A 22,913-nucleotide genomic window follows, 5' to 3' on the forward strand; every position below is an offset into this window, starting at 1 on the left:
TTTAAACACTGTGACTAGAACCATCATTTAATTTTAATTGTGATAATCTAGTATTTTGGTTCTGAGGGGGGAAATAGTTGTATTGGCAATTTGAATAGGGAAAGAAGTAGGTGGGTTTATATGGTGCATTTAATCAATACGTGGGAACATACAACTGGATTGTGGATATGTATATCCAATGGTTAGCAATGAACTAGTCTTGCTAAATAAGCAGACTAGTTCATATTAGTGACAGAAGCAGAAATCATACTTGTACATGTGTGTGTTCAGTGTCCAGCAGCTTTAAGTGTAAGGGAAAGCAATGAGCTCCTTATGAAAACAGGTCATTCGGAAAGCTGACATTCATTCCATTAGAAAACGTAACTTATTTTTTTCTCCTTTTTTATTTGTTATATTTGTGTTTTAATTTTACACATCAGCCATGGGTTTCCCTGTCCTCCCCCCTCCCACCCCCACCTAACTTATATCCTACCAAACTTTGTTCATTTAGTTATAGAGTACTGACAAATTAAGTCTTTGTGATTCATGTAACAGAAACCAGTTAATCTTTCATCAACTAACGAATATAAATCACCTGAAAATATAAATAACATTCTAGGAGTTTTGCTGAAGGAATATCATGTTCAAGAAAAAAAAGTTACTGTAGTTAGAGTCACAACAAACCTCTCTCACCCACCAGGCCCATAGATGCTCAGACCCAACCAAGAAAGAACACAGAAACTTACATTGTTTAGAAAATGTATGGTCGTGGCAGGCTTCTTATTATCTACTACTATCTTAAATTAACCCATTTCTGTTAGTCTACACTTTGCCACATAGCTTGTGGCTTACCAGTGTCTTTACATGTTGCTTCTCATGGCAGTGGCTGGCAGTGTCTCCCCTCAGCCTTCTACTTCCCAGAATTCTCTTCTCTCTTATCCCACCTATACTTCCTGCCTGGCCACTGGCCAAACGGCATTTTATTTATACAGAGCAATATCCACAGTACTTCCCCTTTTCTTTTTCTTTATTTAAAGGAAGGTTTTAACTTTGACATAATAAAATTACATATAACAAAACAATTATCAAGCAAGAATTATAGTTACAATATCTAGTCTATTTGTTTTGGCAAAATTAAACAAAATATTTTATCTATCCTATATTTGTGAGTCTAAGGTTTTTATATCTAACTTATCTTTTATCATAACTGAGGAAATTATAACTATCTAGTCTTCAACCACATCAAAGACCTCAGAAGGATATAATATTACCTGAGAACTGGGAGAAGGATGTAAGCATTTTTGGGGAGTCTTGCAAGAGTAGATAGAGACAGCTGGCATCCTGGACAGTCACCTAATGTTCCTTTGTAAAGTTGGGGCATTTGTCTTCAGCCCACAGGGCTAGAGTCTCTCAGTCACTTCTCTCAGTGTCCTGTAGAATGTCTGGCAGTTTCCTCTGTGAAGCAGGAACCTGAAGGACCATTTTGTCAAGTAAAGTTTAGTGGTCACCTTTCTATTGGTCTTGCATGTCCAGTCGATCAAGCAGTCCAGGCAAGAACAGTTTCTTGTCCAAATGGCTGTTTTTGCCAAGGTGAAGATAAACAACATATGAAGTGTCTTTAATGCCCATCCTCCTCTCTGAAGTAAATTGGTGCTGCCAGGAGCAGATATGTCTCACTGTCCAGAAAGTCTAAATTTTAAAAATATTTTAAATGCCATATTCTGTAGACCTTCAAAGTGTTTGAAGATTACTTGTCTATCTGAAATATATCTATGTATACCTAGAAAACTTAACATGACTACAAGTTTAAATATCATAGACGACTAATTGATCTGTATTTCTTAATTATCCATTACAATCTAAATGAGTTGCATAAATATAATACCTCAAACGAGAGTATATATATATATATATATATATATATATATATATATATACAGAATAACAAAATTAACTTTAAGTTTGTATCAATAGACTAAAATCTATAACAATGTAAGACATTTTAAACAAGTTCTTGTTCTTTAAAAGTAAGTTCATTAATCTACCCTTTCATCCTATTGTATCTACATCATATGTCCTTTTTTTTTTCTTTAGAAAGAGATCACATTTATAATCAACCTGATTTAAATAAAAATATTGGTTTTTCTCTGCCCCACACCAGAGGGCTCTTCTGATTTGGGACACAAGAATCTCTTAACCCTTTTTTTAGCAATATGTCTGGGTTTAGAGAAGGAGTAAGCCAATTCCATCTCCAAAGCCAGCTTGATAATTTTGGGAAATTGGGCATAGTTTTTCTTACTACTTCCTGCTGGAGGGGAACAGAAACCAGTTAACAGTCACCAATCTTTCATCAACTAATGAATACAAATCACATGAAAATATAAAAAATATTCTAGGAGTTTTGCTGAAGGAATATCATGTTCAAGAAAAAAAGTTACCTTATTGATTTCTCCCAGTCAATATTGTAAAACAAATGGTGACCTTTTCCTCATTTAATGATTCAGAATTATTGAGTGTACACTAAAGGAGACTAACTGGGTCTGTGGTTTATATTAATCCTATCCACACTCTCTTTTTTAGAGCCCCCAAATAGTCAAGAAGGCCAAGTTTTCAAAAATACATTTGAAAAACTCACTAATAATTTTTAAATCAGGTGAGGGTCTTGGTAGTCCTGTGACTTGTGTCTACAAGTTAAGGATTCGCACTGGTCATTGTAGTGACCTGACTGTATACTTGTTCTTGCCTATGTTAATAGCACTTACCAAATGATGACTATTAAAGTGTAAGAACAGTATCAATATCATGACTTTACCTTCTTTACCTATGGAATTGCTTTTCCAGATGATTTCCAAATGTACATCCTTCAAAAGCATTACCAGGACAGATAGATTTGAAACCAACATTCAATAAGGAAAGAAAGTCTCACAGGTTCTTCATATACTCTGTCCTCATTACTGAACTGCACTCTGTCACATTAGGGTAATTGCCATGCTAAACACTGCCTGGGGATTTTTTCATTGTCTGCCTGTGTGAACTCACATTCCAAAACACTGTGTTCCAACTTCACCTGATTTGAACATCACAGATATTGAATCATATTGGATATGTGATTTAATGTGACTTTTCTCTCAATATTTTGTTTCTAAATTTTTTCTAGCTCTTGCACAGTTTTACTTTAATTGCTGTAAATTCCATTGCTTGATTAGAAAATGATTTATTTTTCCTGTTTACTGATCATACACAGCCGGATTTGTATCAGTCAACACTAGGTAGATTATGCCAAGGTAACTAGATTCCCCAAGTCTCAGTGGCACGAATCAACAAAGGTTTATTACTCTCTCATGCTTCATGTCCACTGCAAATTGGCTTGTGAATCACCACTGCTGCTGCCTTCCTGGCTCCCTGAGCAGTCTGGCAGAACAGCTACTGTTTGGAATGCTGTCTGATGCAGACCATGAGGATGATGGGTGAGGAAAGACTGACAATGCATAAGACACTCTTTCTTAAACTGCTACATGGATGTGATACATATGTCATTTCTAATTGTATCCACGTGGTCCTTTGTGACTTTAAGTGGTAAGGAATGTAAAGTCAGAGAAGAGGCTAAATGGGTATTGAGGAATAATATAGTTTTCGTTTGATTTTATTTTTCCAAATAATTGCTTTTAGAAGTTTCTTGTAATACAACTATGTAAGTCCTCATTACAGTTGAAGCACCGTAGAGGTTCCAAACAGTGGATAATTTGAACTCAGAGAGCAGAGTCTCTGCATAGTGCTAATCAACGTCTGTGTCAGAGTAGTGTGTAATTGTATTTGATGTAGGCAACAAAGGGCAAGTTTTATAAGAACATAAATGATCCCATATATATTGATAGAATGTAAGATAATAATAAAAAACTTCCCACATAGATAAAAAGAAATATGAAGGATATATAATAATGGCCCATGATCATTGAAGCCCTTAAGCAGACACTCAAAATAGCCCCTGGATTTAGGACATGGAATTTTTCAGGCTTGAATGGGAAAGATGTCCCCTGTATGAACCTGTGTTTGGATATTTGGTCTCCAGTTGATGATGATCATGTGGAGACTTTGGACTATAGATCACTGAGAGTGGACCTTGACAGCATTATCTCCTTCTTATTTGGGTTTATGTTGTCTGATTGCTCATCAGCCATAATGATGAGTATGAATGTCTTCTACTCCCAACATCACAGAGTTTCACCATCTTGCCACCTCCCAGGATGAATAGAACTGCTCAGAAGTTCTGACTCAGAGAGTCAGACTCCCTCTTATTTAAGTTGCTTCTATCAAGCATTCCACCAAAGCAATGGATGAGGTTGTTGAAACCTATTGTGTGTGTGATTACTAATTTTAAATATCTACACTGTGGTACACAGTAGGGTTTATATCTCTTCTTTTTAATCTTCAATTATCATCCTGTGCTATATTTTCTCTGATTTAATATTATGATATTTCTATATTCTAACTGTATATTTTAAACACCAAAATGAACTAGTAGTGTATTTTATGCATTTTCATGTTTTTCAACAGACTATTCACATACATTGACCCTCTTTGCTCCCACCTGTATCTGTGAAATGATATATGTCATTTTTGTCTATTATTTGAAAGATCTCTATTGCAATAACTTTAATGGGTATCTTTTGCTTCTGACTTCTCCAATTGGTTTAAAAAATATGTATCTTTACTATGTGTATGAGTGTTTTGCTTACTTGAATGTATGTGAACTGCCTGCATCCCTGGTACCTGCAGAGGCTAGAAGTTGTTGGATACCTGAGAACTGGAGATACTATGGCAGTAACCACCACTTGGCTAGTGGAAACTGAATGGTGGTCTTCTGCAAGAACAGCAAGTGTTCTTAACCACCAAGCTCTTACTCTAGCCCCCAGCTTCTTCAGTGATAATTCTAAATATATATTTTACCTTCCTTCTTGCAGAAATTGTTAACCATAATCACACCTCATCACTTAGTCTTTTCTTTCCCATTGTCTAAGGCTTGCATTATTTCTGCTAAGGAGTCTGTTGCCAACCCAAATCACAACTCTTCTCTAAGTAATAGGCCTTTCACTATAGTCTTTGAAGATATTTTCTTTGCCTTTACTTTTGGACAATCCATGACAGACGTATTTTTAAGCTTCATCTTCCCCCTCTTCTCTTTCTTCCTGACCGTTTTATAAGCCTAGAGATTTTTTTTTTCTTTTTGGTTTTTCGAGACAGGGTTTCTCTGTGTAGCTTTGTGCCTTTCCTGGAACTCACTCAGAGATTTTTAACATTGTGTCCTTCATTCATTTTGGAGGGTGAATAACTCTTAACTTGACAAATACTACTTTCATGATATACTTCTAGTCTAGAAATCAAGTCACACAAATGTTAAATTCTTTCACTATATCCACTGTCTCTCACTATGTAATATTTTCTGTATTTCCAAGCCTTTACGTTTTATCTTACTTAATAATTTTCTTAGGACACATGTTTTGACTTTCATTTTGTGTTTGATTTTTTTTCAAATCTATTTATACCTAATCCACTTTAATTACCCTTTGATATTCTGCTTTTCAGCACAACCATTATATTTAGATAATTTTTGTACTTTTTCCTTTCTGGGGAAAAAACCTTTATTATCTTTATTTTTTAATACAGGTTAAAGTTTGAGTTATAGAGTCAATATTATGAACTGAAATTTTTTATATTTTCTATTATCTTCCCCTCTGGCATTCACACTCTTTGTTTTCTAAGGCTCCTGGTTACATTACAACTGTCAGATAATATAATTTAAAACTATATTTACCAATAGCATGAGAAGTACAATTGTTCATCTTATGCTAATGAATAAATTCACATTTTATTTTAGGAAATCTCAGAGATGAAAGGATATAGTAAAATTTAGATGCAATTTACAGAAATAAATTAATCTTTACAAGATTAGAAAGACTTGAATGTGTTATACTTTTAAAATCACTCATGGTCAGTGATCCAGATGATACTATCAAACTCACAGGAAAGAGTAAGTGCCAAGGTTGTCCAATAATTCAGCCTCATCCATAAGCAGGTATAGAATCAGTGTCTCTGAAACTTGGGTCTGTGCACAGGTTTCAGTTTTCTATTGTACATGGAAATATTATTCTAAAAAAAATCTAAAACATTTGCTATGGAGTTGAGCAGGATGCCTTTAAAGCTCCTGTTCTCCCTGCTGCAAAGATATTTGCTGTTCCACTGATTCTCTTGGAGGTTCATTTAACACTGTGTAGAAAATCTCTTTATGTCCAGGAAACGATATGCCAGCCCTAGGCACATTCTTTCAATCGAAAGATTTATAACATTTCAAGATTTGCAACTTAATGGAGTAAAACTTCTATAGTACTGTTAACTGAGAACCAAGTCTACTTCTAAATGCTTTTTTAAAAGACTTCATCTTATGTTAACAAGCTTCATTACTTCAACAATTTGATGTGGGATACTCAGGGAAGCAAACAAAGACCACAGCTTCATTAAGCATGCCACCACTCCCTACAACAGAAGGAGTGTTTTGCTGAAGGATGCCCTTGTTACCAAAGAACAATTCATTGACTGAATTCTGATTTCAGAGAATCATAAGAACTCTGAGAGCCATGACTGTTATGTCCATTTCATGTCTCCATCAGCTGATGCATAAGACATTCTGAACAAATTCTGATGAACAGCAGGAATGCCCTTAGGCTATTTCTTATTCATCAGCTTTCTCAGCTCAGACAGATGGGTATCCATCTGAGTTTTAAAGGCCTCCAGGAGAAGCACACCACAGCCACCCCTTAGAAACCTTTTCCATGTCTCAGAGAGTCCAGCTGGGCCTCCAAGTGCAGTCTGTTCACCAGCTGCCACTTTGTCCCACTGATCTGGCCAGAGTAGCACTGGCTAGTTTCCATTTGTACAAGATCCTTTCTTAATCAGTTCTAGAACAGCAAAGGGGCTTGAAACATCCTGTTCAATCTCTGCTGTAGTATTCAAATAAATATTATTTGCAAGCACTGAAAAGATTTTTTAAAATAATACAAATTGTATGTCAGACAATCCTTCAGTAGATTCCACTTGATGAATTTAGGCAAATGTTTATCACAATGGATTTGTGGGCAGGTGAACATGGCAGTGTAGTTTAGTGTCTAGTCAAGTGGCCAGATATTTACACCAGCAGTTTATTTGTGACTTCAGATTTATTTACCATGATTATTCCAAGCTTTTCTTTTTCTTCTATGAATGCAAAATAAATTTATCTTCAGCATGCTAAGACTGAAATGCAAATATACTATCATTTTATGTAGTTGATATAACTTTTATCCCTAGTGTTTCACTGGTAAAACCACAAGATTATCTGCGTCTGACATACACTAAGACAACTCTGGGGACATCCAAGAATACATAATGTATGTGATATCTCAAAGGAGAAATGCTGTTAAATTGCTGAGTTGTGGATTTAATATCTGAGAAATTTCCGTTATTCCTAGTGCTATAACTTCTTTTGTTTTCAGAAGATGAATAAAGAAAGGAAATTTTACAGAGCATAAAAATATCAATTTAGTATCTGGTTTAGCTTTTTTTTTTTACAGTAATATGTTCATTAGTAAGGAACCTTTTGTTCATTGTAGTATCTTGAACTGGATACACGGCTGTGTATGTAATCAGTATTCAGTATATAAAGAAATCTATGCTTGTCTGTTTGTTTCAGAAGGGTGACTAATTCCTACTAAACATTCGAGAGATGATTATCAAGAGCCGGCTTCCCTAACCTGGGGTCTGAACTTGTATCTAAGCTGAGTATTACACATACTGCAAGCATGTGACACTTTCTTCAGCTACCTTGACAGCTTCCAAGGAACTTTCTGTATGCGGGCTGCTAAGAAGCATCAAAAATCAAGCTTTTAAAAGGAATTTTGATTTGAAGTCACACTCATCTATAAATAGTTTCTTCTCTGAGGAAGAAAAAAGGTTAGGTATTTATACCTGATCCATAGTACATACAGAAAGAAAATACTAAGAATATAATATACTTTTATAAAAAATAGATTCTGACAACTTCTTTTCTTTTTTATATAGTATATGTAGTACAATTGTGTTCATTTTATTTCACACTCTGTATGTACTATGGAACAGGTATAAATATCTAACCCTTTTTCTTCCTCAGAGAAGAAACTATTTATAGATGAATGTGACTTCAAATCAAAATTCCTTTTAAAAGCTCTAATGTACCAGCAGTGTACATTTAGAATTATGGTTTGAGCTTTACAAGTCAGTTAGTACCACAGTCCAAATATCATCCAAGCCTCAGTGTATACTAATGTCTCATATTTTTACCTTTTTATACTCTAATCTCTTTCTTTCTTTCTTCCTTCTTCTTCTTCTTCTTCTTCTTCTTCTTCTTCTTCTTCTTCTTCTTCTTCTTCTTCTTCTTCTTCTTCTTCTTTTTGTTTTGTTTTTGTTTTTCGAGACAGGGTTTCTTTGTGTACCTTTGCCCCTTTCCTGGATCTCACTCTGTAGCCCAGGCTGGCCTTGAACTCACAGAGATCCGCCTGGCTCTGCCTCCCAAGTGCTAGGATTAAAGGCGTGCGCCACCACACCCGCAGCTCTAATCTCTTTCTACATCTGTGAGCTGACCAAGGGACCTTATGATGATTTATTCTGAGAACTCATATCTTCTTACTTTTCATATTTCCCATATTGGCACTCAATATTGGCATTCAGACACAATTGCATTTTAAAAATCCCATGTCGCCTGTTAATTATTACATTTTTGGTACACTTTCATTGATGCTCTTTCATTATATTTTAATTGATATCTATTACAACAATAATGCTGGAGATATCCTTTGAAAATATTGAAGCTTTCTTGTAAACAGTATGTATCAGCAAGTCCAGGAAGCATAGTAGATGTATGTATGGCTAGAAGTCAGCATTAGAGACTGCCAAAAGAGAGACATTTACATGTACCAACTTCGATTGCATGTTTTATTTGCTAATGTAATTGTTTATCATGCAGGAGCTGATTACTGAAGTAGGAATATAGCATATCAAAATGTTAAAGGAATTCAATAACTTACTTGAGCTGGAGAGAAACTAACCACATAGTTTTGAGTTAGAAAACAAGCATGTTTAGAAAGAAATACAGGCAAGCTTCCTAGTATATGATGGACTCATTTAGCACTATAGGCTGTCAGCATTTCTAATAGCAACAGTTGAGTGATTATCCTAGCTGAGGGCTAAGAGAAAATTAACTAGTATCTTCTATTAGTAATGTAATACCTGCATTTGATCTGGAGAATTTCACTTGCAATTACATTTCAGTCAGTTTTCCTTTGTTCTTATAATAGTAATATTACAGATAAAGCCAAAGCCTTGATATTGGTTAGCTTGAACATAGCTGTATTATTACAAGATTTTAGAAACAGACACTTATTGGAGGGAGCACTAAAGTTCTTCAAATGAATAGACTCTTCAAACTGAAGTACTCACTTTCTCTTCCCACAATACTCTCACAGCAAAACCTTTGCAAAAATGTTAAAAGGGCTGCTCTCAGTTGTCTTACAGGACAACCCCCACACCTGAGAACATTTTTAGAAGTTCTAGACATCTGTCTGACAACAATATATATGTTTTAGTTACGTTTGTCAAGTTTTTTAGATAAGTCCCAAAATGAAAATGAGGGATTTCATTTACAAATGGGATGAATGATAATGTTCATGCTGTTGTTGATTAACTTTTTTTTTTTTTAACTTTAGGTTTTTTTAACACAGCCCACAGAATCAACTAAGCAGGACTCATAGAGGCTCATAGAGACTGAAGTGACAATCATGGAGCCTTTATGAGTCTGAGCTAGGACATCTGTGATGGTTATGTAGCTTGCTCTTCTTGTGGAACCCCTAACAGTGAAAGCAGGTGCTGGCTCTGACTCTTTTGCCTGTGCTTAGGACCCTATTCCTCCTACTAGGTCACCTCATCCTTACTTGATATGAGGGTCTGTGACTAGGTTATTGTAATTGATACACATGTTCGGTTGATATCCCTGCTCTGTAATGAAGGGAAACAGAGGAGGAGAGGAAAGCTGGTGGTGGGACCGAGAGACAAAGAAAGAGGGGAAACTGGTTGGAATGTAATGTATGAGAGAAGAATAAATGAAAAATATAAATAAATAAATAAAGAAAGAGAGAGAGAGAGAGAGAAAGAAAGAAAGAAAGAAAGAAAGAAAGAAAGAAAGAAAGAGAGAAAGAAAGAAAGAAAAAATTCTTCTCTCCAAACATGGCTTATATTACTTCTTGTTATTTTTCAAATGCATGGCTTCTTTTTCCATTAAGCGTTATTGCATGCATCTATGTTTGTATAATATTTGTATGTTTTCAGGGCTGACCATTTGATATTTGATAACCAATCTGTTTATTCTTCTTTGGAGAATCCTTTCTCCCACTCTCAGCATTCCTAAGTTCCCTGTTTTGTGTAGAGGTGAGGCCTCATGGGCTCCCCACTTACATTCTACTTTGGTGTGTCTATTGGTCTCATCCTTGTTCAGCTCATGTTTGTACTGTCATTGTGGTGAGACTTCATGATGTGTTGTCTGATATTACTAAGAGACACAATGTCACATAAAACTTCCTGATCATGCTCTTACAGTCTTTCTTCCCAGTCTTCCTTTTAGAGGTTAATAGAAAGAAATCAATTAAGATAATCAACTCTAATTTCTGGTCTTGTTGAACTCATGACTGATGATCGGTCAATCTGTTTTAATAGTCACTTTTATAATTACTAAGTCCATACCTTTCAATATAACTAAGGTTCTCTCTAAACAACCTATTTGTATAATAACCTACTTGATTTTGGCATGGGTTATACTGACTTCCACAAAATCTGTTCTTCAAAATAACCCTTTACCACAGTATATCACTAAGAATGATTGTAGACAGGCTTACCAGACCCTAAGAGAGGGAGGGACTGATGAGTTATGGAGATAGGAGATGGTGTATAACAGTCAAGAATATAAAAACTGATCATAAAAGTAACCAACTGAATATCAAAGAGAGAAAATGTATTATGTGGACAACAGGTTCCCCTCTATGGCAAAGGAGACATTGTCTAAACTTTGCATTCTTCATAGACAACATCAATTAATAGTCTTGGAAGAAACATACATATAGTCACTTAAACTACTTTTTTATGCCTTTTCGAGACAGGGTTTCTCTGTGTCCTGGAACTCACTTTGTAGACCAGGCTGGCCTTGACCTCTCAGAGATCCCCCTGCCTCTGTCATCCAAGTGCTGGGATTAAAGGTGTATGTCACCACCTCCCAGCTTATACTACATATTCTAATAACACCATTGCCACATACCATTCTATTTGGCTTTATAGAAATGATATATAATCAAAGACATAACATAGTGATTCTATAGCATTATGTACCATTCTACTTGTTTAAATATTTCACAACTGTAATCAGCCTCTGATGATAATGATCAGCTCTAGTCACCAGACCATTTTTTCATTTCATGAGCAAAAATATTCCCCATGTAACTGTTTCCTTTAAGTGTCTTCTCCTCAGTAGCAACAAATGCATCAGAATCCCCCTGAGGAAAACTTATTATCTGAGGAAAGTTTGTCTCATACATATTCACTTCGTGTGTGTGTGTGTGTGTATGTGTGTGTGTGTATGTGTGTGTGTGTGTGTGTGTGTGTGTGTGTGTGTGTGGTGTGAATGTGTTTAATGGCTTTAGGTTGCTTATAGGCAGAATCAAATAAAATCCCTATCTAGTCTTTTGTAATTTATGTAAAACTGTGATTAGGATAACATTTTTTCTTTCAAGTTTAGTCCTACATATCTTTCTTAAACTGGATGAAATTGTTGTTTAGGACTCTTTAAAGACATTCTAGATGACTGAAGTTCTGTATCATGCTGCTAGTTTATTCTCTTTACCTGTTTGTTCTCCTTACCCAAAGGTACATTCCTCTAGTTATAAGTCAACACATAAAAATCTTTTCCACATGGAACAAACTGTTTCTAATTCTGAAATACGCCCCACAGTTTTATTTCTGTTCTCCTTGTGTCACTAAATTACTTTAATGGCCTTCCAACAAACCACCTAGTTTTTCAGTTTCAGTAGATGACAATAGAATCTTCATCCACTCAATCAATAATATTGGATCACTTACTATGTAGCAGATCTCTTGAGGAGTGTGAAAAAAGAGAAAAATTAAAAATAAAAATTGAAATTAGGCAAACAAGCAAACAAGCATCTTCATTTTGGTTTCATTGGTGCAATGTGACACCATGACCATAGCAATTCTTATAAAGGAAAACATTGAATTGGGGCTGACCTACAGTTTCAGAGGTTTAGTCCACTATTGTCAAGGTGAGAAGCATAGTGGCATGCAGGAAGACATGGTGTTGGAGGAGTTGAGCAATCTACATCTTGATCTACAGGAGGTAGAAGAAGACTGCCACACTAGGCCTAGCTTGAGCATATAAGACCTCAATGACACTTCCTCCAACAAGGCTACACCTACTCCAACAAGGCCACATCTCCTAAGAGTGCTATACCCTATGGGCCAAGTATTCAAACACATGAGTCTTTGGGGGCCATACCTATTCAAACCACCACACCCTTCAATGTGGAGCTTAGGTTCATATACAGGAAATCAAAGGAAATAAAGGACTCTGTTCAGTCCCACAAGATCAAATGCTGACAAATCAGAATATCAGTGTTTATAGATGTCATTCACAATCAGTATACAAACTGGCAGATCATCAGACACTTTCATATTTCAGGATGTTCAAGTGTGAAAAAGTGTTCTTTGCAATGAAATAAAGAAATTAAAATAGAAATAATGCAGTCATGTACCTTAAAGGGTTTATAACTTTAAAAGCCATGACCAGTGCAAAGGCTTCACTGTGCCACCCATCAACTTTTATCTATGTACTGGCCTCTGAAGGCTAAGGATTGCTTTTGTATCCAAATCCAACATATCCAAATGTTATACCAAAAAAAAACCACATGGATCTTTTCTTACCCTTCTTTGATCAACAGGTCTGTCAAATCTATCTCCAATATGTTCTCAATATCTTCTGTTTCTTCCATTTAATTCCCTAGCCTATGAATTGATGCTAACAGGCTTTAGTTTATTTTCTCCCTCATTACAGTAGCCTTTACAGTATAATTCGGGTCTAGCCAAGTAATACATATGAAGCAAACACAATGTCATGATTCTCTATAGTAAACTGATAAGGCTCAATTACTTTAGCATTATAACCCACTCTATAATTAATTTTATCTTATCATCAAATTTCACCTATTTCTGAGTCTCCTCTTTATAGTATCCTTCAACTGCAAAACATAATGTGCCTTTCCTAGCTAACGGTTTAGCTTTTCTTCTCCCTGTTGTTTTTAACAGCACTGGCTTTCCCATTACACAACCTCAGAGCCTCTTTATGTGTCACTACTAGCTGTCTCCCCCATCTACCAATTTAGCTTAAACCACTGGCTCCTTGTTTCACCCAACTGTTCACATAATAATGCTTGAAACAGTCTATGGTATGAATACTTTCCTATCTCTCTCACTACTTTGTGATTTTCTTGAGGACTCTGTCTGCCTGTCTGTCTGTCTTTTTCACACACACACACACACACACACACACACACACACACACACACACACACTCAAAACAACCACAAAACAACCAAAAAAAACTTTGTTTATGCTTTGGACATAAGATCTTTGACACTAAATTTTGATTTATTGAGCTAGAAATCATGTGACTTTAATCTTACTAATCCACTGGTTTCTGTTTACTCATTTCCAGATGGAGTGAGAAATATGGATGGGATTCAGAAATAACAAAAAGCAACCCATCATTGAGCTTAAACAGGCCAGTTTACCAGTGAGTTACTAAGAGAAATGCCCTAAAAACAAGCAAACAAACAAACAAAACAACAACAACAAAAAAAACTCCAGTGTGTGGGAGGGGTGTAAGAGATCAATGGTAAGAAGTAAGTGTATTTGTGAATTAGTATTTGCATTCCACATTCAGAATGCTTTTTTGATTAAATTAACTTAAATATAACTTTTCCTAAATTTTTATTATGGTACAATACAAAAAACAAGTTTAAAGTGAAATTTTAAAATCATGTTAAGATATAAAGTAACACAACTCATTTAAAATCTTGACTAATAAAAGACATTTGATTAAATTTAACTGAGACATAGTAAATTAAAATTTTAAATTTATGATATAAAATACAGTGAGATTACAAACAAAATAAACCATAATCTGTGATTAGTATATAATTTATAGACTGAAAAGTCCTTGGAATAAAATACTTGTAATATAGTCATATACATACATACAAAATACATACATACATACATACATATATATATACACACACATATATGTTTGTTTTAAACCTTATTCCTGATGAACTGTGATTTCACACACTATTTGTAGTTGGTTGTTCAACTCTATAAACTACACCACAATTTCTTGCCTCCTCATAGATCCTATAGTGGAATTAGATGAATTTTTTTGGACTTGACTTTTCCTCAGGGTTCCTTAAGATAAGCCAGCCACAGGAAAGCATATCTGAGAAATCTTTTTGACCAAACATCTTTTCAAATGTTTCCTAAAAGTAATATTTTGAAACTCAACATACCAGTTCCACCCCTTATTCCAACAATTGTGAGCAACCATTACTTTCATTGCTGTTTTGTGATCAATGCAATATTGTAAAGTTATATACTTATACACAAATAAGCAAGCAAATCAATAATACAATTAATCAAATTATAGACTTAAAAAAATCTTTGACTCTTATCCTCTAGATTATGAAGGGTGAAGTTTCTGCTGCAAACTGCAAATGTGAATGGGCTTCCTGTTGGTCACCAGTTACACTTGACTGTTAAAGACAAAATAACATAATACCATTAGCTTAAAGAGGTTGAAAATACATATTACTGTAGGTTAAATTGTGTCTCCCCAAACTTTAAATGTTAAAGTACTATTCTCCAGTAGCTTAGAATGTACTGGGTTACAGAAATCAGGCTTTTAAAAAATGTGAGTGAAATGAGGCCTTTAGCATAGGTCCTCAAAAAACATGACCAATGTCAATAAAAGAAAAAGGGGGCTGGTGAGACAGCTGAGCAGTTAGACATATTGACAGGAAACTTTGTCTAGCACTCATGAGGTTCCAGGTTTGATGCACAGGATTAAAAAAAAAAAGTAATTAAAAATAAAAATAAATTAAAAATTAACAAAACCCGAGCCGGGCCATGGTGGTGCATGCCTTTAATCCCAGCACTTGGGAGGCAGAGCCAGGTGGATCTCTGAGTTCAAGGCCAGCCTGGGCTACCAAGTAAGTTCCAGGAAACGCACAAAGCTACACAGAGAAACCCTGTCTCGAAAAAACCAAAAAAAATAAATAAATAAATAAATAAATAAAATAAAATAAACAAAACCCTTTGCTGATCTTAATCACATTCTGAACTGGTACTCAACTATTTCTCTCATGGGCATCCATTCTATGCAAGAAACTGCAACCAATAATTTGGAAAAGAGGGTAGTATACTATAGCTAGGCATATCGTAAATATGAAATATTCAGGTTGGGGATTAAGCTCAGTGGTAGAGCGCTTGCCTAGCAAGCACAAGTCTCTGGGTTCGGTCCTCAGCTCTAGGGAAAAAAAAAAAAAAAAAAAGAATTTTTCAAGCCAGGTGGTGGTGGCGCACGCCTTTAATCCTAGCACTCAGGAGGCAGAGCCAGGTGGATCTCTGTGAGTTCGAGGCCAGCCTGATCTCCAAAGTGAGTTCCAGGAAAGGCACAAAGCTACACAGAGAAACTCTGTCTCAAAAAACAAAAACACAAAACAGAAATGTTCAAACATTTGTTTTCATCATTTTATCTATTTTAAAATGTAGGCTATGGGATTAGACTGATAGGCTGTGTTCTTCAAGAGCTAAAGGACAAACTCAGCTTTCTCTTCAAAACTGTTGCTGCTGATGCCCAACGCCTTTCATGTACTCTCTAAAAGGAAGTTTCTTCGGTGTTCAGAACCAACAAAGTCCACTGGGCTCCAATGATGTTACCTGCCTCTGCATTTTCTGTGTGGATCATTGGATCCCCCAGCAAGTCATTCTTTTTTTTTTCCCCTGTCCTCCCCGCTCCTGCCCCCCCCCCTCCATTCCCATTTCCTCCAGGGTCCAAGACTCCCATGGGGATTCAGCTCAACCTGGTAGATTCAGTACAGGCAGGTCCAGTCCCCTCCTTCCAGGCTGAGCAAAGTGTCCCTGTGTAAGCCCAAGGTTCCAAACAGCCAGCTCATGCACTAACGACAGGTCCAGGTCCCACTGCCTGGGTACCACCCAAACAGTTCAAGCTATTCAATTGTCTCACTTATCCAGAGGGCCGGATCCAGCTAGGGTTCATAATACATGTGCTTCCATTCATTTGGCTATTTGTCCCTGTGCTTTTTCCAATCTTGGTCTCAACAATTAACACTCGTATATTCCCTCCTCTTTCTCGACAATTGGACTCCTGGAGCTCCACCTGGGGCCTGGCTGAGGATCTCTGCATCCACTTCCATCAGTTATTGGATGAGAGTTCCAGCATGACTGTTAGGGTGTTTGGCCATCTGATCACCAGACTAGGTCAGATCAGGCTTTCTCTCAACCATTGCCAGCAGTCTACAGAGGATGTATCATTGTGGATTTCTGGGGACCTCTCCAGCACTCTGCCTATTCCTGTTCTCATGTGGTCTTCATTTATCATGGTCTGTTATTCCTTGTTCTCCCTTTCTGTTCTTGATCCAGCTGGGATCTCCAGCTCCCCTAAGCTCTTTTTCCCTTGTCATTCTTTATGAAGATACCCGGAAGTCCTTGTGCTGCTGAGTCCCATACATAGAGCTGTCTCCCTTTATGGTGGAATTTTAGGATCTGACTGATCCCTGTCTCTCTGTTGGTTTCTCAGCACAGAATTAGTTGCCTATCACAACATCTGAAATATTCCCTGTAGATAACAGACACATAAATGGATAAAGACACACACACACACACACACACACACACACACAAACAAAAAAAAAAAAAAATCAAAGATTTTCTGCACCAAAGAGAGAAGATACTGTGGATTCTGATTTGCTATGCACCACATGGGAAAGCCATTAAAATGTATGTCCTCTCTATTTCCTGAAAAATGGCTGAAATGGTGCATATAATGATAGAATTGCAAAGAAACTTTTAAAAAATGTCTTACTAGAAAAATGGTTTAACATTGCCTAAATATTTCTGCCCAAGAGAGCTATATATTACTTAAATTCTTAGATTCTTCTTGGAAATACTAATTATTTATTTCCACATAATGTTATATAATGCTTATAAAATTGTTGAGTTTTTTATTAACTTTGTAATTTTTAACATTCCCAAAAATATATTTCTGTTCTCTGTTTTCTGACTATTAGGGAACAATTGGAAAGTCATTTTGAACCTTGCTTATTTATCATAAAACTAATGACCTTCCATTTTTAACTTCTTTTGTGAATTTTATATTCGTAATGTTTTTCTGAGAAGTAGTAAATACATTTAGCGGTCTTTTACTCTTCCTGTCATTTTCACATTTGAAATCAGTCTCATTTTTTGTCTTTTCCTAACACAGGAAAAGAATATCTGATTGTGTACAAAATTTCATTAGCATTAAAAATAAGAGAAAATATAATAGTCACAAACTCAGACTTTTAGCCACTGGGCAATAAGATAACTTATCTTCATGTATAAGTGCATATATAACTATATTTAACTATATATATATATGTTTTTTCAAAGTATGAAAAGGTACTTGAAATGTACTAAAAATTACTTACTCCCAGATACATTTTGACTTTTTCTTTCTAATGAACACACCTTTCCTAGCAGACAAATAAATAACTGGACCTGGCTTCATATCAACTGGGTTTTATGTAGTGATAGCACATTTGTCTCTATCTCCTCTTCTATATGGAAACTGCATAGATGTGGGAAGGTGTTCAGCTAGACAGACAATTATTTTAATATATTTGGCACTGAATAGACTTCTACTTAGAAATATTAGAATTTTATTGCACATTCATTCTCGCAGCAATTCTATTAAATCAGCTGTCCCATAAAACTTGACTCAGAAGTGCATATTCATGATCCAACAACTGAAAATAAACTGTACTGAAAGTATTAGTCACTGGAACCTTCCCTTGAAACCTCCACTGAAGATTAGGGAGAAAATGAATTTTACCAATGACATTATGCATAACATAAACATCTGTTACCTTACCTCAAAAGACAGGTTTCAGTCCATAAAGTACTCATTTACAAATTGCAACAAATCAAAAATGTGTGTGTGTTTCATTAACAAATATACATTGTGATCTTGTCATTTTCCAGTCCCAGTGCAACTGAGGTCAATGATTTCCAAGACTCCATTCTAATGGAATGCAAAACGTATTGAATGGGATAGATTGTAGTCACTTAGTCATGGATTACATAGAATGTGTGATGTTTATGCCTTAATAAAAGAAATCAGCCTCTTGGAGATATAAAACAAAAGCCATAGGTCTAAACTGGGGAAGGCCAGGCTTCTCTATGACAGAAGACTCAACCTGAGCTCTAAATTATGAGATGTGAAGTAGGAAGAAGTAGATATCACATTACTCTGATAGAAGTGGTAGAACAGCCTAGGAAAGGGTCTGGCATGATGACTCAATATAACGTTTACCTGCCACCAAGCCTAATGACCTGAGTTTGATTCCAGTGACCCACATGGTGGAAGGTGGAAACCAAAGAACAAATTGTGCTCTTCCTCCCACGTTCCCTGTGGCACATACACCCAAGTGTACACTAAAGGTAAAGAGAATATGTTCGAAGCCTGAGGAAAGAACATAGAATATATAAAAGAATTGTGAATGAAGCCCATCAGAACTGGCCACAGAACCAAGAGGAAAAAATAAAAGGCCCAATAAAGAGAGAAAAGGGATCAGATCCACAGAGAATTTGAAATTTTGATAAAGATATTTGTCCCGTGCTTGGAATAAAGAGAAGCCACTGAGTAAATGAGTCACATGTGGTCTTCAGTAAATTAGGAAACATTCAGTAGACATCTGCTGTGATCATTGACATATTATCTTTGTTTTATATATTGAGGTGGGTTCATAAGACAGAACAAGGAAAGAGGCAAATTGAGAAGGTAACATTGAGATTTGTTGATGCAGTTGATGAACCAGGAAGTGTGAAATGGTCTAAGGTGGTTCTTAGGCTCACATTTGCACAATTGAATAAGAGTAAATATGTCTCGATAGAGGCACACTGCTCTTTTACTGCAAATTGTGAATCAGAATAATTCAGTTATCAAGGCTTTAAGCATCTTTATACATATTCATAGCAGAAGTTTCAACTGTAGGGACTTAATGTCAGAAATATAAGATTATTCACTAGCTGGTCATGGAGGTATGTGCCTCCACCCAGCACTTGACAGTCAGAGACAGTCACAATCCTATGAGTTCAACTCTGTTTTTCTATGCCTGATCTGCATAGAAAATTCCAGACCAGCCAGAGTTACATAATAATCTCCCAATAAAAGATTATTAAGCAATGAACATAAAGAAAAGAAAATGAAGACTGTAAATAGTAAATGTATGGAAGCACCTAACCCATGTAGCTCGAGGAACAAAGGGACCATAAAGGAAAATCACAGTTCCTCAAACCTAGGAATGTGAAAGTCAAAACTCAAAGAATGAGGTGTCTCCATAAGCCTGGGGACAGGCTCTCAACTCAGAAAAGGGGGTCAACTGGACTCAATGCTGAAGAGAAGGCACTAGAAGCTGCTTTGGCATCTTGGGTTGGAATAGTTCTTGGGACTGGGTGACTATAAGCAAACCAGAATGAGTTGGTTTTGTAATCATCTGTAAACACAAAAAGTAAAAAACACCAAAGGAAATGACTTTGCCCTAAGCTTTGTTCTCTTTGCTCATGACTATGTTAACTATTAGTGAATTTTGTGATTCCATACAAATTTTAGGATTTTTTTAACTTAAGAAAAATGCCTTTGGAATATTGATTGACATCTGTAGATTGCCTGAATAGGGTGGAAATTTTAACAATAAGGATATAACTTATGAATATGAAAAAATTTTAAAAAAATTGAATACCATTCAGTTTTCTTCATCAAAGTTTTATAGTTTCAATATACAGATAATTGATCTTACATGTGAAATGTATTCCTATATTTTGGGGGAATTTTTGAAGCTATTGTGAATGAGATTATTCTTTTCATTTATATTTTGATTAATTTATTGTTACTGTATAAAATATTATTGATTTATTTGTATTAATTTAGTGTCCTGCAACTTTACTGTGTACAGTTATTGATTCTAATGGATTTCTGGCAGAGTTAGGATTTCCATAACATAAGAAAATGTTCTCATCAAACACAGCAGGACTGATGCACATATGAACTCACAGAAACTGTAGCAGCATGTTCAGGGCCTGCACAGGTCTGGACCTGCTAGGGTCCCAGCACTGAGAAAGGAAGTGGGCACAAAACCACATGGTTAACAAAGAAGCTTGTCCAACTGACAACTGCTAACCAGTGAAAAATGAGTTTTCTTTAACAGAGTCTCATTGGGTACACAAACAGAGTCCCCATGCCCAGCAGCAAATGGGTAACACAAAACAAACACAATGGCATTTTGGGAGTTTCTTTGTAATAACCCTTTGTAAGGACTTTTTTTTTTTCTTTTTCCTAACCATACAAGTCCTTTGTGTATCTATTATGGTTTCTGGTTTTATGTTTTTGTATAATTTGTCTATGTGTGAATGTCTGTGTCTATGGATCTATATAGGTGTCTTTCTTAAGTTTTTTCTTTGGCTCTTTTGTATTCTGTATTGTATTCTGTTTGTTTCTGTTTTATCTATTCTATTATTATTATTATTATTATTATTATTATTATTAATTTTGGTTTTTCAAGACAGGGTTTCTCTGTGTAGCTTTGCTCCTTCCCTGGATCTTGCTGGGGAGACCAGGCTGGCCTTGAAATCATAGAGATCCACCTGCCTCTGCCTCCTGAGTGCTGGGATTAAAGGTGTGTGCCCCCAACACCAGGCTATTATTATTATTATTTAAATGCCTATTTGTACCCTAATGAGAGAGAGAGAGAGAGAGAAAGGGTAAAGATTTGGCTAAGAGGGGAAGTGGGAAGGATCTGGGATGAGTTGGAGTCCAGATCCCCAAGACCCATGTAAAAGCCAGATATTGTCTATCTGTAATTAAATCATTATCAGTATATACTATATTGAAATTATTTCAATAAAAATTATGACTTACAAAATAATAAATATGATAACAATTAAAGAACTAGTTCTCAACAGAGACATTTCATTTCTTTCCTTCTGTTTGGAATTTCTGTTGGCTACTTTCTACCATGAGATATTACCATTTGCATAGAAGTAGTCAGTGGAACTGTGCTTTTCTGGATCATGGAGGAAAGCATCTCAATTTTTCACCATTGAATGTAGTTTTAGCTGCATGGGATTGATTGCCGTAGCTTTCCTTCCTAGAATTTCCAAAAACATTTTGGCGAAAGAACACTTTATTCATGGGTATTACAGCATCCAGTGAACTGGGGCCTATAGGATCATAGTTCATAATCTGAAGCCTGATAAGGTAGAGATCTATAAACTGGATATTGTCATGCAGAATCATGTTAAGAAATATCTTGAGAACTTGGAATTCCTTAGGGGACAAAACACTGCTTCATACACCTGAAAACTGGAGTTCAGATCCCTAAGACCCATGAAACCCATCTACAGTTCTTGTATATCTGTAATCCCAGTACTTGTAAAACAAAGATAGGAGACAGAGATAGTGGATTCCCTCAAAGTCAGCATCGCTGGCAGAAGCAGCAGTTTACAACAGGTTACCCTGCCTCAAACAAAGTGGAGGACAAGGGCTAACTTCCCAGTGTTTCCCTCTGACCTCTACACATGCACTGCAGAGAACATGCATGTCTGCATTCATATACACAGACACAGAGGGAGGGAGAGATACCTACAGACAGACAGACAGACAGACAGAGATATATGTATGCACCCATGCAAACACACACATTAAAATACCTTTATTTTCTGTGTTTGCTTTCTCATATTTTTCTTATTAGATTACTGGCAATGGTTTCTCTAAATCATTCCTGACTTCATTTTTGGCTTAGTAATTACATTATGATTACATAAAAAAGTTTTCAATACAAAGCCCGAATACAATACAGTGGGTGTTCTTCTGATCCCAGTCCCCAATACTGTATTTTTGTGTCATCTCAACCTCTCTTTTCTCTTCCTCTTATTTGGGGCTTTGAAATTATTGAGTGAAACAAGATGACTGAAAGGAACCTCACTAGAAATTAAACCTGTGGTATTCTGATCTGTGTGTTACCTTATCCTAGGTCCTTGGACATCCCATAAAAGGCAATTTATCCTCTATAAAACAATTAACCTGCTTCCCATACAAAAAGATAACACATTTTGCTAACAGGAAATGACAAGATCATCTTCCCCTGCAGTTCCCAGCAATCCTTATATCAGTTACAACTTATAAGCCATTTTGTTTTTATATACAAAAGCTAATAGAGTAATTTATTTTATCTGTATTTGTTGTTCTACCTGTTTTATTATTTGAGATAAATCATTATTTTCCAAAAATAATAATATAAAAAGTTTATTTTTAACCTGTATTACATTTTTGACATGGTGTTGAGATGCATAAAATTTGCATAGCTCTGAAGACAATGTTGCTTTTTATTGGCAAAATGCAATTACAGAACTAATTGGCTGTTACATTGCAGGGTGATCTATGCTTGGCCAGCAGCTCAGCTCCTGCTGCCATTGCAGGGTTT

The sequence above is a fragment of the Onychomys torridus genome, chromosome 5 (assembly GCF_903995425.1).
Source record: "Onychomys torridus chromosome 5, mOncTor1.1, whole genome shotgun sequence".
Classification (NCBI taxonomy): domain Eukaryota; kingdom Metazoa; phylum Chordata; class Mammalia; order Rodentia; family Cricetidae; genus Onychomys; species Onychomys torridus.